The sequence below is a fragment of the Podarcis muralis genome, chromosome 5, assembly GCF_964188315.1.
Source record: "Podarcis muralis chromosome 5, rPodMur119.hap1.1, whole genome shotgun sequence".
Lineage (NCBI taxonomy): Eukaryota > Metazoa > Chordata > Lepidosauria > Squamata > Lacertidae > Podarcis > Podarcis muralis.
In genome coordinates, this window is record NC_135659.1 from 27682062 (window position 1) to 27694742 (window position 12681).

At 45.8% G+C, this 12681-nt stretch overlaps 1 long non-coding RNA gene and 1 other non-coding gene across 3 annotated transcripts in view; one reads left to right on the forward strand and one right to left on the reverse strand.

Moving 5' to 3' along the window:
- Positions 1 to 345: 345 nt before the first annotated feature.
- On the reverse strand, positions 346 to 423 carry TRNAK-CUU (transfer RNA lysine (anticodon CUU)). The gene has a single exon. It is a non-coding gene; the product is annotated as a tRNA-Lys (tRNA).
- Positions 424 to 6577: 6154 nt separating this feature from the next.
- The window catches only part of LOC114598334 (uncharacterized), a 49088-nt gene continuing 42984 nt past the window's right edge, over positions 6578 to 12681 (forward strand). For both annotated transcript variants that reach the window (XR_003707023.2, XR_013392870.1), the window contains exon 1: positions 6578 to 6863. This is a non-coding gene — a long non-coding RNA (uncharacterized LOC114598334). The remainder of the gene's footprint in view (positions 6864 to 12681) is intronic.

Sequence of the window (12681 nt, forward strand, 5' to 3'; positions counted from 1 at the left end):
AGTCTGTAACCTGAAGCGTATGTAACCTGAAGTGTATTTAACCCGAGGTACCACTGTATAGTGTTGTGAGTATTTGGCAGGGGGGGGGGGACAGTTAGGCTGTATGTCTGAATCCTTTCTAATTCCTGAATCATAGAGTTGTAGAGTTGGAAGGGACCACAGGGGTTATCTAGTCCAGTGTTTCCCAACCTTGGGCCTCCAGCTGTTTTTGGACTACAACTCCCATCACCCCTAGCTAGCAAGACCAGTGGTCAGGGATGATGGGAATTGTAGTTCAAAAACAGCTGGAGGCCCAAGGTTGGGAAACACTGATCTAGTCCAACCCACTGTAAACTAGGAATCTTTTGCCCAGTGTGGGGCTTGAACCCACGACCTTGAGATTAAGAGTCTCATGCTCTACCGACTGAGCTATTCCAACAGGGATTCAGTTGCTAGAATAGCCAGCCCAGGTTCCTGGTGAGGTAATAGCCTAAGTATGGGTTGTTAAGGGAGCAAAGGAATAGGCTCTGTGCCAGAGGACAAATGGGTGGGTGGGGACTCCACTAGCTGGTAGTTAGAAAGACAAAAGCCCAAGTTGAGGTGTTTGTGGACTAGCATCTAGAAGCAGAAGGAAGCAGGCTGCAATTATTTTCCTCCCAGAAAAGTTTTTCTCTTTCCTTTCCACTGATTTGGCTGTGTCATTTTGTCTTCCCACATCTATAAGGTAAAGGGACCCCTTACCATTGGGTCCAGTCGTGACAGACTCTGGGGTTGTGGCGCTCATCTCGCTTTATTGGCCGAGGGAGCCGGCGTGCAGCTTCCGGGTCATGTGGCCAGCATGACTAAGCCGCTTCTGGCGAACCAGAGCAGCGCACAGAAACACCGTTTACCTTCCCGCCAGAGCGGTACGTATTTATCTACTTGCACTTTGACGTGCTTTCAAACTGCTAGGTTGGCAGGAGCAGGGACCGAGCAACGGGAGCTCACCCCGTTGCAGGGATTTGAACCACCGACCTTCTGATCGGCAAGCCCTAGGCTCTGTGGTTTAACCCACAGCGCCACCCACGTCCCAGTAAATCCCACTGTGTCCAATAGTGCTTACTTCCTAGTAAGTGTGTTTAGGACAGGGGTCAGCAAACCTTTTCAGCAGGGGGCCGGTCCGCTGTCCCTCAGACCTTGTGGGCTATATTTTGAAAGGGAAAAAATGAATGAATTCCTATGCCTCACAAATAACCCAGAGATGCATTTTTAATAAAAGCACACATTCTGCTCATGTAAAAACACACTGATTCCTGGACCGTTCATGGGCCAGATTTAGAAGGCGATTGGCCCAGATCTGGGCCCCAGGCCTTAGTTTGCCTACCCATGGTTTAGGATGTGCGCTTATTCACTTTATAAGGCTGTCCACGGAAAGAGAACTCACTAGGTAAATATTTTTTACCCTTTTTAAAGTCTGCAACTCTTATAAATACTTACCCAGGAGTGAGCCCCATTGAACTCAGTGGGACTTACTGGTACTTCTGAGTAAACATGCTAATAATAAGTTTGCCAAAATGAAAGCAAAGAAGTCATTCAAGTAGTATTAAATGAGTCATTAATTATTGTAATAGGGGAATTTTGTTTGAATTATGCTAATGTTCAATAATTTCTGCTCTTAATTTTAGTAGATGTAAATAATGTTTATTTGATACTATGTTGATGCGTAATTTCTCGAGACGGGCAAGATATTCATTTTGCATTCCATTAAAGGAGGTTGGATAAGGCAGATACATTCATTAATAACCACAAATGCTGATTCACTAGATGGGCAAACTATGCACGTAACTAATGAATCGTCGTTCAGGGTTGCTAGGTAATATATCACCATTAAATACTACAAATTGAACTATATAAAAATATATATTATGTTGATATTCCATATACTCAAAAGAGGACCTGCCAACCTTTTCTGACCACAGGGCACATTTCAAATTTGGGGAGAGCGCTTGGAGCGCCACTCACAAAATATTTGCTGTGGAGGGTTGTGTGTCTATTGCATAACACAAAATGGCTGCCATGGAGAACATGGCAAAACAAAAAACTAGAAAGACAGTCACTCCCAACAACATTATATTTATCAGGGGAAGTCAGCCACATCCTGCTAGCTCTAATTGTCCTTCCTCTTCCTTTCCAGTGAATCTTTTTAAACAATGTTCGGAGGTTTTAATTGGTAAATCTGCTCACCCACAAACATTCACAAGTCAGTAGGACTTATTTCTAAATACATGTCTATTCAGAAGGGACCCCCACGGCAACCTAAGGGCCTATTTATACTATCAAGTAGCAATTGATTTTCTGGGCAGCACTACTTAAATTCAGCAGTATGTATGTATGTATGTATGTATGTATGTATCCCTGCACACAGAAAACAAGCATGCCAAGGGAGAAATGCTCAGCCTTGCTTTCTTCCTGATACACACCATTTCTAAATGCAGGCAGATTCCCCCCTTTTCTTTCTAGTGGGGTTTTGTGCTTTGGAGGGGGGATATTCTACTTTGCCCACAGCCCAGTGCCATTTTGTTACTACTAGTGCAAATCTCTGAAAAGTCACAGGCCTCGTTTCCTGTTAGCCATCTCTCTTCTGAATTCTTACCATGTCAGTCGTTGCTCTAGAGCAGTGATGGCCAAACTTGGCCCTCCAGCTGTTTTGGGACTACAATTCCCATGATCCCTGACCACTGGTCCTGTTAGCTAGGGATGGTGGGAGTTGTAGTCCCAAAACAGCTGGAGGGCCAAGTATGGCCATCACTGCTCTAGAGGAATGTCAGACCTTTGTTGAGCTACAATGCCCATCATCCCTGGCCATTGGTCATGCTAGCAAGTGTCGGTGAGCATTGGAATCCCAGGAACACATGGGGTCCCAGGAACTTACATATGCTCTGATGTTTTGGATGCCATCATAATGATACACGATTTTTAGATGCAGACCTTATTGAACACTTTGTATGAAATGACATCTCCGTGGCATCTTATAAACATACAGTGATGTTTCTTCTGGGAGTCTAACTAATTTGGAGCCTGATGATATAGATATTTCAAACATTTTTAATGTGCTTCAGCTTCGACTGAAGTGTGTTTGGGATTATTTCATCAGATTTCCTGTTGTATAACTGGTTTAGTGGTATGGCAGCTCTGAACTCACTGCCAGTTCCTTTGGGATTTAATAAGCAAGACTCTTTTTCTTTAACAGAGCTTTGTGTGTTGTGTAAACACTGTCGCCTCCAACACAGCAATGCAGAGTTGCAATCCTTCCAAGTGTCCCTATTTTCCAGGGACAGTCCCTGATTTACAGAAGCCATCCCAGTTTCTGATTTGATCCTAGAATGCCCTGCTTTTCCTTAGGACGTCCCTATTTTTATCAGAGAAATGTTGGAGGGTGTGGAATTATTTGATTTCTGAGCCAAGGAGATAAATAACTATACAAATCTTTGGAAAACATCTGAAGGCAGCCCTGCATAAGGAAGTTTTTTAAAAATATATTTTTTTATATATATGTTGGAAGCTTCCCAGAATGCCTGGGGCATCCCAGCCAGATTGATGGGGTACTACTACTACTACTACTACTACTACTACTACTACTGAATAGGATGTCCCTATTTTCACCAGAGAAATGTTAAAGGGTAAGGAGTTGCTAGCTGTTAACAGATTCTTTAAAAAATATTCTTTTAAAATGCCTTTTAAAAAAGAAAATAGCGCTGAATATAGTTGCCATAATAAATGCACATATTTGATGATATTCTTTTCTTATCTGATAAGCAAGAAAAGGTCAGCCTGACGTTAAATTGGCTACTGAGCGAAGGATCAGAGTGTAAATGGAATCTTGAAAGTTGGTAAGCAGGAGTGTGATAGTGTAAATAATGTATTAATTATTGACAGCACGGGGACAGGAAATCCCTCTCCTGTCCCAACAGCTTTGTTTTTCTTTGACTGACAGCGTTTAAGGTGTGTTAATTAAAGGGGCCTCCCCCACTCTGAATGAGCATGATCCTGCAAAGAGTTAAGGGTGTTTAAGCCCACTGATGTGGTCCCAAAAGAACACAGAACAATATGTTTGGCTGCAGGAGTTGGCAGAAGGAGGCATGCAAGGCACCATCCAACCATCTTAGGAACTCCATTCCAAATTTGTGTAGGGTTTACTCCCTAGCCTTTTCTTCTCCCAAAGATATGCCACAAGGCAGCAGAGGTTTAGGATCAGTTTTCCTTCTGCTAGATGGGCTACCTTTCCCAGGTTGACAAGCCCCACCTGCCCCTCACTTCCCCCTACAGCATGTACAGGAAATTGCCTTCTTGACCATTGGACTCACTATTGTTCTCGTCCCCTGCATGCAAAGACAGACTCTAGGACAAGCATAGGCAAACTCTGGCCCTCCAGAAGTTTGGGACTACAATTCCCATCATCCCTAGCTAACAGGACCAGTGGTCAGGGATGATGGGAATTGTAGTCCCAAACATCTGGAGGGCCAGAGTTTGCCTATGCCTGTCCTAGAGTCTGTCTTTGCATGCAGAGGAAATCCCTAACTCACCAAGGGTTTGAGACCATTGGCTACTCTCACCTGGTTTAGCCAGCTAGTCGAAGCCATTCCCAGGGTGTGGCTGCTGTCGCATGCTGACAGCTTCTAGGAGCCACAGATGAGAGTTGAGTTCAGGATGGGGATCAAAGGTGGACAAACCACCCCAGAAGGAGCATGATGTGTACCCCATCCCCTAACACACAATGCACCTATATGGGACCACAGTGACTTAGCTTGGGTCAGGGTAGAGAACCATGGCATTAGGTGACCCATTTTTCCTTTGTGATAGGTGCTGACTTCAGTCCCAGTGGGGATGCACTTTAGAGCTCTCAGTGGGAAACGGCTCAGGGCCATTGTGTTAGAATTCCTGCTCCATGATTGCAGTCATGGGATTGTTGTCTTTCACATGACAGTGTATGTTTTGGCTCCGCAGAGTCGGAAGTGACGGAGACAGGATGTTTGTGTTACTGTGTTCCATGAAGTGGGACTATTGTCCTTTGTTCTTTCTCTTTGCTGTCTGATGCTAGAGAGAGAGGGAGCCATGTTGCAGTGCTCTCTGTGTGTTTATATGTAAATAAAGTAGATTAGCCTAAATGCTGAGTTGCTGAGGTCTGTTACCCAAGCTGTGAAGACTCTGTGATCCCTAAGAGTGCCCATGTCTGTTGGCATCAGTCGCTGTGATGTTTGGGCAGAAGAAAGCTTTTGAAGCTCCTGAATGAAAGACCAGGAGGGAGAGAACATGCCAGTCGGGCATGTGTCTCTGCCAGGGTCCTACTCGAGTGTAGGACAAGCTCCTGACACATTGATCTCAGCAGGCTTGGCGACAAGCAATTGAAAACACAGCTTAAGGCTCCCAATTGTGCACTGACAGCCGTGCTTCTACTTGCCCCATGCCTGATGTTTCTTGGGTGGGTATGGTTTTGGAGAAACAGCCTTGTGGGCCAAGTTGATACCTAGGCTAAGCCTAATTGTGCCCATAGGCCAGACACTCCCCATCCTTGCTATATATTCTCAAGGAAGGACTAGCCTGGTCCACTGTGTCTCATCAGCAGAGAATTCTGCACCTTGAAAAAGGAATGCCTTATCTCTTCGCCTTTCATAAATTGAACCTAATCCAAATTAATGTACACGCAAGATTTCGGCTCATTGCTGCTATTGTTTAATGAGATGCATGTGAAGGATCTTATTAACCCGGACACCCAATTCTCTCATGCTCTGTGATGTAGAATATCTTCATACAGACGAAACGGTGCTGCTTTTAATGGGGCTAATAACAATGCATATAGCTGCTACATCATGAAAGTAAACACCCATTGAACTCAGCACCTCAAAGATAGGTATTTGTCAATGCACCCAGAACTGGGAAATTAATTGCCAGTGTTTCTCTTCCATTATGAAACAAAACAAAAATGGATTTTTGTTTTTGTTTTGTTTTTCATTTAAAAGTGCGAATGACTGACTGGAGCAGAGAGGAATCTGTCAGAGGAGGGTGGCAGGGGGTTGGGGGCCAGTACACAGGAACTAGGGACGTGGGTGGTGCTGTGGGTTAAACCACAGAGCCTAGGACTTGCCGATCAGAAGGTCGGCGGTTTGAATCTCCACGACGGGCTGAGCTCCCATTGCTTGGTCCCTGCTCCTGCCAATCTAGCAGTTCGAAAGCACATCAAAGTGCAAGTAGATAAATAGGTACTGCTCCGGCGGGAAGGTAAACGGTGTTTCTGTGCGCTGCGCTGGTTCGCCAGAAGCGGCTTAGTCATGCTGGCCACATGACCCGGAAAAACTGTGGACAAACATTGACTCCCTCAGCCAGTAAAGTGAGATGAGCGCCGCAACCCCAGAGTCGGCCATGACTGGACCTAATGGTCAGGGGTTCCTTTACCTTTACACAGGAACCAGAGCAGAGGCCTAGGGAGAAGCAGGAGGGGTGCTTTAGGAGGCTGAGGCAGGCAAGGCCCCATAGCCCAGCTTTCTAGCTGGCCAGGAGGGGCTGGCTATCTCTGGGAGGAGGTGTGTGATTCCTCAGTTGGAGCAGGCTGAGAACAGGTGAGGGTCATCTGCCTCATCAAGCCCAGGTGCTGCAATCAGCAGGCAAAACAGCAAAGGGAAGCAAAGCTAAAGGGCTGTGTTTGCTCAACTGCCCACATCGACAGATCTTGATTTGGCTGTTCCTGGACTGTGTTTCAGGTCTGACTCTGCACTGTATCCTGACTGCTGGATTTCAGAGCTGGCTACTTGGATTGACCCTGGACTGCATTTCCTCACCTTTGGACTTTGCTTGTGTGGATTGGACCCACCCCCTGCCGAATTTGAATTTTGGACTTGACTTGCTGCAAGGTAGGCCAGGGGTTCAGGACAGAGGTGTTTATTTTGCATTGCTTGAAAACCTATCTTTCATTGGGTTTTCTGCCATTTTTAAAGCTACTTTTAGCTACTTTATGGTATATTTGTAAATTGCCTTGAAATGCATGCAAAAGGCGACTCTTTAATAATGGCGACAATAATAATTAATATACCTGTGTTTGGTGCCCACTGATATTCATTTATTTCTGTTTTGTTATGTGGTGTGGGCCTCTTTTTGGTTGAATGAAACCATCCTATTGCAAACAAATTAACCCTTATGTGATATATGCTTGGAAGGCCTTCACCTCCTGATATTGCTATATTATCCCTCTCATCACCCTGACCACTGCCCATGCTGTCTGGGGCTCTTAGGGGCTGAAGTCCCAGTTATGCCTAGAGGGCACCAGACTGATGAAGACTTTACTTGCATTGTAGTGATGATTCAGGATGTGGGTAGGATCAGAACCTAGGGAGCATTGGATCATTCATCGTGGTTGATTTTTGGTGTACTATGTGACCCGGAAGTGTCTGCGGACAGCGCTGGCCCCCGGCCTCTTGAGTGAGATGGGCGCACAACCCTAGAGTCTGTCAAGACTGGCCCGTACGAGCAGGGGTACCTTTACCTTTTATATACTAGATGCTCAGTTTTGGATTTGGCTAATCCAGTCCAAAACCTGTTATTTGCAACTGCCGATGCTTTTAGTGGAAGGTTTGACTTCTGGTCACTAGAAATCCACTGCTATTTGCAGAACCTGTGCATCAAAAACATTTTATTTATTTTTTTACCAAATGCCATTGTGGCTGGATATATTAATTTCTCTCCCTTTACTTCCTAATATAACTTTGTCAGAACGAGGCTTCCTGCACTCTTAAGCCAGTCGCCATGGCAACTGCATTGTTCACCTGCGATCGGCAGGCACAAGCTGTTGGAACCTGAGAGCTAGCCAGGATGAGTCACGCTTCTCTCCCATTGATGGTGGAACAGGTGTGCTTCCTATGCATCTGCAGAATGTGTGGGAGCCTATAGCATAAGGGGAATGCACTTCCCCTTATGGCGATAGTATGTTGACGGTGCCTTGGCTTTTCTACAAATGCATGATTCTCAAAATATAAGGGGAACTGAAGGCACTGAGGAAGCTGCAAGCGACAGAGGTGGAATTGTGTTTGTGTGGAGAAGGTGGATGGAGAGTAGTTGTTCTCCCTCTGTCATAACACTAGAACCCTGGGTCATGCAATGAAGCTGAATTTTGGGAGATGAGGGTAGGCGAAAAGAAGCATTTCTTTGCACAGCCCATGGTTACAGCAGATGTACTGCTGGCCACCAACGTAGGTGGTTTTGAGAGAGAATCGGGAAAATTCATGGAAGAAAAAGCTACCAGTCAAGATGGTTGTTGCCCTGCCTCTACTATTTGAGGCCTTTAAGGATTGAAACACCTGTTGCTGAGGATCGCAAGTGGGAAAGTGCTGTTTTGCTCATGTCCTCCTTCTGTGTGTCTGTTACGTACTAAGCTTGGATCCTAGAACAATTGGCAAGTAGGATCCTAGAATGCAACAACTGATTGGCCTGCAGGAAAAGACCAATCAGGCTCCAGGGGGGATTTAATCAGCCTATTAGGCTGGTAGGATTGTAAAATGCAACAACTGATTGGCCTGCAGGAAAACACCAATCAGGCTCCAGGAGGGAAGCAGAATCAGCCAATCAGACGGGACTCATTGTGTAAATAATGTATATAAAAGCCTGAGTTTGGGGGGGCAATTCAATCACTGTTTTACAAGCTGCAATAAAGAGCATGAAATCAGTACAGGACTCCGAGTATATTTCAGTGTCCCAAACAGGCATCTGGTTAGTTACAATGAGAACAGGATACTGGACTGGATGTGCCTTCGCCCTCATCCAGCTGGGTTCTTTGTATGTCCTTATGTAAACTGTCTCTTGATCTCTCTCCATGAATCCCTGCTTTTGTGATCGGCTCAGAATTAAAGCACAGTCTTGTTGCATTTGCTTAACAGAATAGCTGCTAGAGAAAGGATGGGTTAACCTCAGGCTCGGAGGTCAAATGTGGAAGCACATTCAGGAATGCCATTATGTGCCCTAGACCAGGGACACAACTTGCCTTGCAAAATTACCAGATCTCTGGTGCTTTTCATGTCCAAGTTCTGAAATCTATTCATTGGATTACAGCCGTTGCTTTGAGCTGGGCCACATTCTCACAATTCATTGAAAGTTTGTTCAGGCTGCTGAGAGTAGTTAGGAGACCCCTCTTCCTCTCACAGGGCTACAATTTCTAGAGTTCCCCGTGAAAAGGGGTTGATTGATAAATTATCCACCCCTAAAATAAACCCAATTCTGTGTGTGCGAATAACCTCCCTGCTACAACATTTAATTACAATTTTAGTGGCGAGCTGGACACAACACTAAATCCCTGGGCCACCCAAATGGAATTCAGACCTTTGTGTATCCCATAGCTGGTAATGAAATACAACTTGCCAATAAGAAACAAATGCTCACGTTTGGCAAAAATGTGAAATTTATTTCCCGGAGCCGTAATTGAGATTATTACACAGGGACCTGCCCCCATGCTGCTAAAAGCAGAAGAGTGACAGCTATCTGCCTGCACTGGATATTTTGAGGTGCAAAAACTGCTTTTAACTGAATGCAAACTTCAAAGTGGAATGTTTCTGCTAGCACTAAAATGATAATTAGTGCCAGCAAAATATGAATGGGTCCCCCACACCTATATTACGCTGGTACGCTTCCTTGCTGTTATGTTGCTGCCTTTGCTCTTAAAAACTCCCCCCTCCCCGTGCTTAGCTTGACATTGTGAATTCTTGACTACAGGTCAAGCAAAGAGGAGAGACAGAATGATCTATGATGGAAAGATGTTCAAAACTGATTGCTACAGGTTGCTCTGCAAATGTAGCACACTGTCCTTGACATGAAATACTTTCCCCCCTTGCTTTTATTATAGTTCTCATTTCAGTGTCACTGTTTACACTTCTGATGCAAGCCTTCACCTCCACGTTCATTCGGGGAGTGGAGAGGCAAAGCCCTTTTCTTTTGTATTATTTCAATAAAGGAAAAGCGGGAGCTGGGTGACTCATCCGAAAAGCTGCCGTCGAGTGAGCTCCCTGGCCGTGTAGATAACTTTGGCTGAAAAGGAAAGCTGGAATATTAGTGGTTAAAAGAGTGGGAAGCGAACCCCAATATCTAGCCCCTCTCTCTCCCTCCCTCCCACTCTTTGTGTCAAGGTGGTCTCCCTGGCACAGTATGGAGGTTGTCCCATTAAAGTCAATGCCAGCGCTTTTGATTCCAAGGACATTTATTTGGAAGCCAGTTCTACTGAAGTCAAGAACATGAGTGGGGTGTGAATGTGCCCATAAAGAAGCTAATGGTGTGAAGTGCTGCAAAACCTCCCACCAGAATTTTGCAGCCAGAAAAGACTAGCCTGTATTATGATGGAGAATGGCTGTAGCTCCATGATACCTTTCTATGCCCACTTTCAATCCCTGGCATTTCCCTCGGCTGGGCTGAGGCTAGTGTTAGTTTCTCTTTGCCACTGAGCAGCCGCTTAGAGTCACAAGGCTCTGTTTACATTCCAGAGACAGTCCAGGCTGTTGGAAGTCTCACGGGAATGGGAGACGGATGTGACGTTACTGGTTTCCTGTTCCTTTGTTCCTTAGTTCCTCGGTTGCTCTCATAGAGAGAGGATGTATTTTCCTTAGCTGTCTGCGTAGCTTAGTAATAAAGCATAGCATGTAGCCATAAATCTCATCACTTCCGCGTGCTATTTTGGATTCTCTGCTGAATGGGATGTGCCTGAGGCCTTATCAGAGGCTCAGGTCGTCAATCACATCGGAGGGCGATTCCGGAAGATGAGCTTTATCAGCTTGGCTGAGCGGAGATCCCGGCAGCTACTGCCTCAGGCAGTGGAAGCCCACGAGGCAGCAGCACCACAGGTGCAGGCGAATTAGGCTGAGATCTCAAATTGGCACTCATGCTGGCACCGCTTCTCCAGCAGCAGCAGAGATGGCAGGGCAAGTGGCAGGCAGGGGTGACAACTTGAATAAAATATTGAGAGGGCTCGGGTAGGCCCCATCCCCACATCACAAGACATGGTGCATGCAGACCATTGGAATGCCATCAACTTTGGGGGGTCCTGCCCTCTTAAATATTTTATTGGGGGGAGTGAAGGGACCTTGGCCCCTAGGAGTTGTCTGGCACTTTCTGTTTCACCTCAAATGGCAAACGGGGACAAGCTGCCTCTGTCTCTAGGTAGCGCTGGGAATGTCCCCTGCCTGAAACCCTAACGAAAACCCAGTGTAAACAATACTGAGTCAGATGGACCCCTAAGTATAAAACAACTTCCTGTGCTGTTTTAAGGTTTCTCCTGTCCCATAAGGTCCTTTAATCCCCACACCCAGCACTGTAGTTTTAACAGCACACATGTATGGTGGTCAACAAAAGAGGTTTAAAGACAGTCTCAAGGCAAATCTAAAAAAATGTAGTATAAACACCGACAATTGGGAAACACTTGCCTGAGAGCACTCCAATTGGAGAACAGCCTTTACCAAAGGTGTCATGGGCTTTGAAGACGCTCGAACTCAGGACAAAAGGGAGAAATGTGCTAAGAGGAAGGCACACTTGGCAAATCCACACCGTGATCAACTCCTACCCGGAAACCAATGTCTCCACTGTGGAAGGATGTGTGGATCCAGAATTGGCCTCCACAGTCCCTTACGGACTCATTGTTAAAACCGTGTTTATGGAAGACAATCTTACTCGGCTTCGAGTGATCGCCAAAGAAGAAAGAAGGTGTATGTGCCTTCATTGTCCTCAATCCAGAGCTCCCGCAGAGTCCCTGCACAAGTATGCTGCACCAGTCACTTTCCTGAGAGCCACTGTGCTGTAGCGGTTAGAGTACTGGGATCAGGGAGATCCAGGGAGAACCTGGATCAGGGAGAACCAGGTTCAAATTCCCCCTCCCCTCCCCCAAAGATGGCTTTGCATATCTTCTGGAAAACCTGGGGTTCCTCTGAGCCTGCTGATACCTCCCACTTGTGTGTGGACATCGCAGTTGGGCTGCCAAGGGATCCACACTCGGAGAATGAATGTGCCACTGGTATATATAGGATGAGCAGCTGCAGCAGAAAGTTCAATGTCAACTTCCATCCCGCATATGCATCTATCTAACTTTCTAGGACTGTGGCCAATGGGGCTTATGCCAGCGTGGTTTCCACCAGTAAAGGAGATTATTTCAATCCATTCAATTCTTTCTTTCTTTCTTTCTTTTTTTTGCAAGGTGAGCAGAATCTAGGGAGTATCTTCAGTTAGCGAACTATTTCATATTTCCATGTAGCTGGCAATGCAGATCTTCGCCGTTTCCCTATTAAAACGAACCGGAGCTCCAGCAAAGTGAAATTCCAGCTTGTTGATCCTGTCAAACCTGCTTCTGATATACGGCAGGAAAGATGAGCCCTGATAAGAGCAGGTGAACTTGTTCATCCGAAAGTCAGCTTTAAAATTAAAACCGGGTGAGTGGCGGCAACATATTCTTCCTGACCCCATGCCAGGCAAAAGGGAAGGGAAGGAAGGAAATCTCCGCTGCCTTCAATGGCTGTAATGAAAGCTGAATTGTTCCCCCACTCTTTGAATGCCCTAAAATAATTTCTTGGTTAATTTTATGCCTCTTATTTTGACTGTGAAAGCAAGCCATCCCTCCCACCCCTCCGTCATACCATTAATAGGGTCAGTCTGTGTGCTGCTGGTGGTTACCATGCCTTCAGTTGTGTGGAATCCTAACAACCATTATAA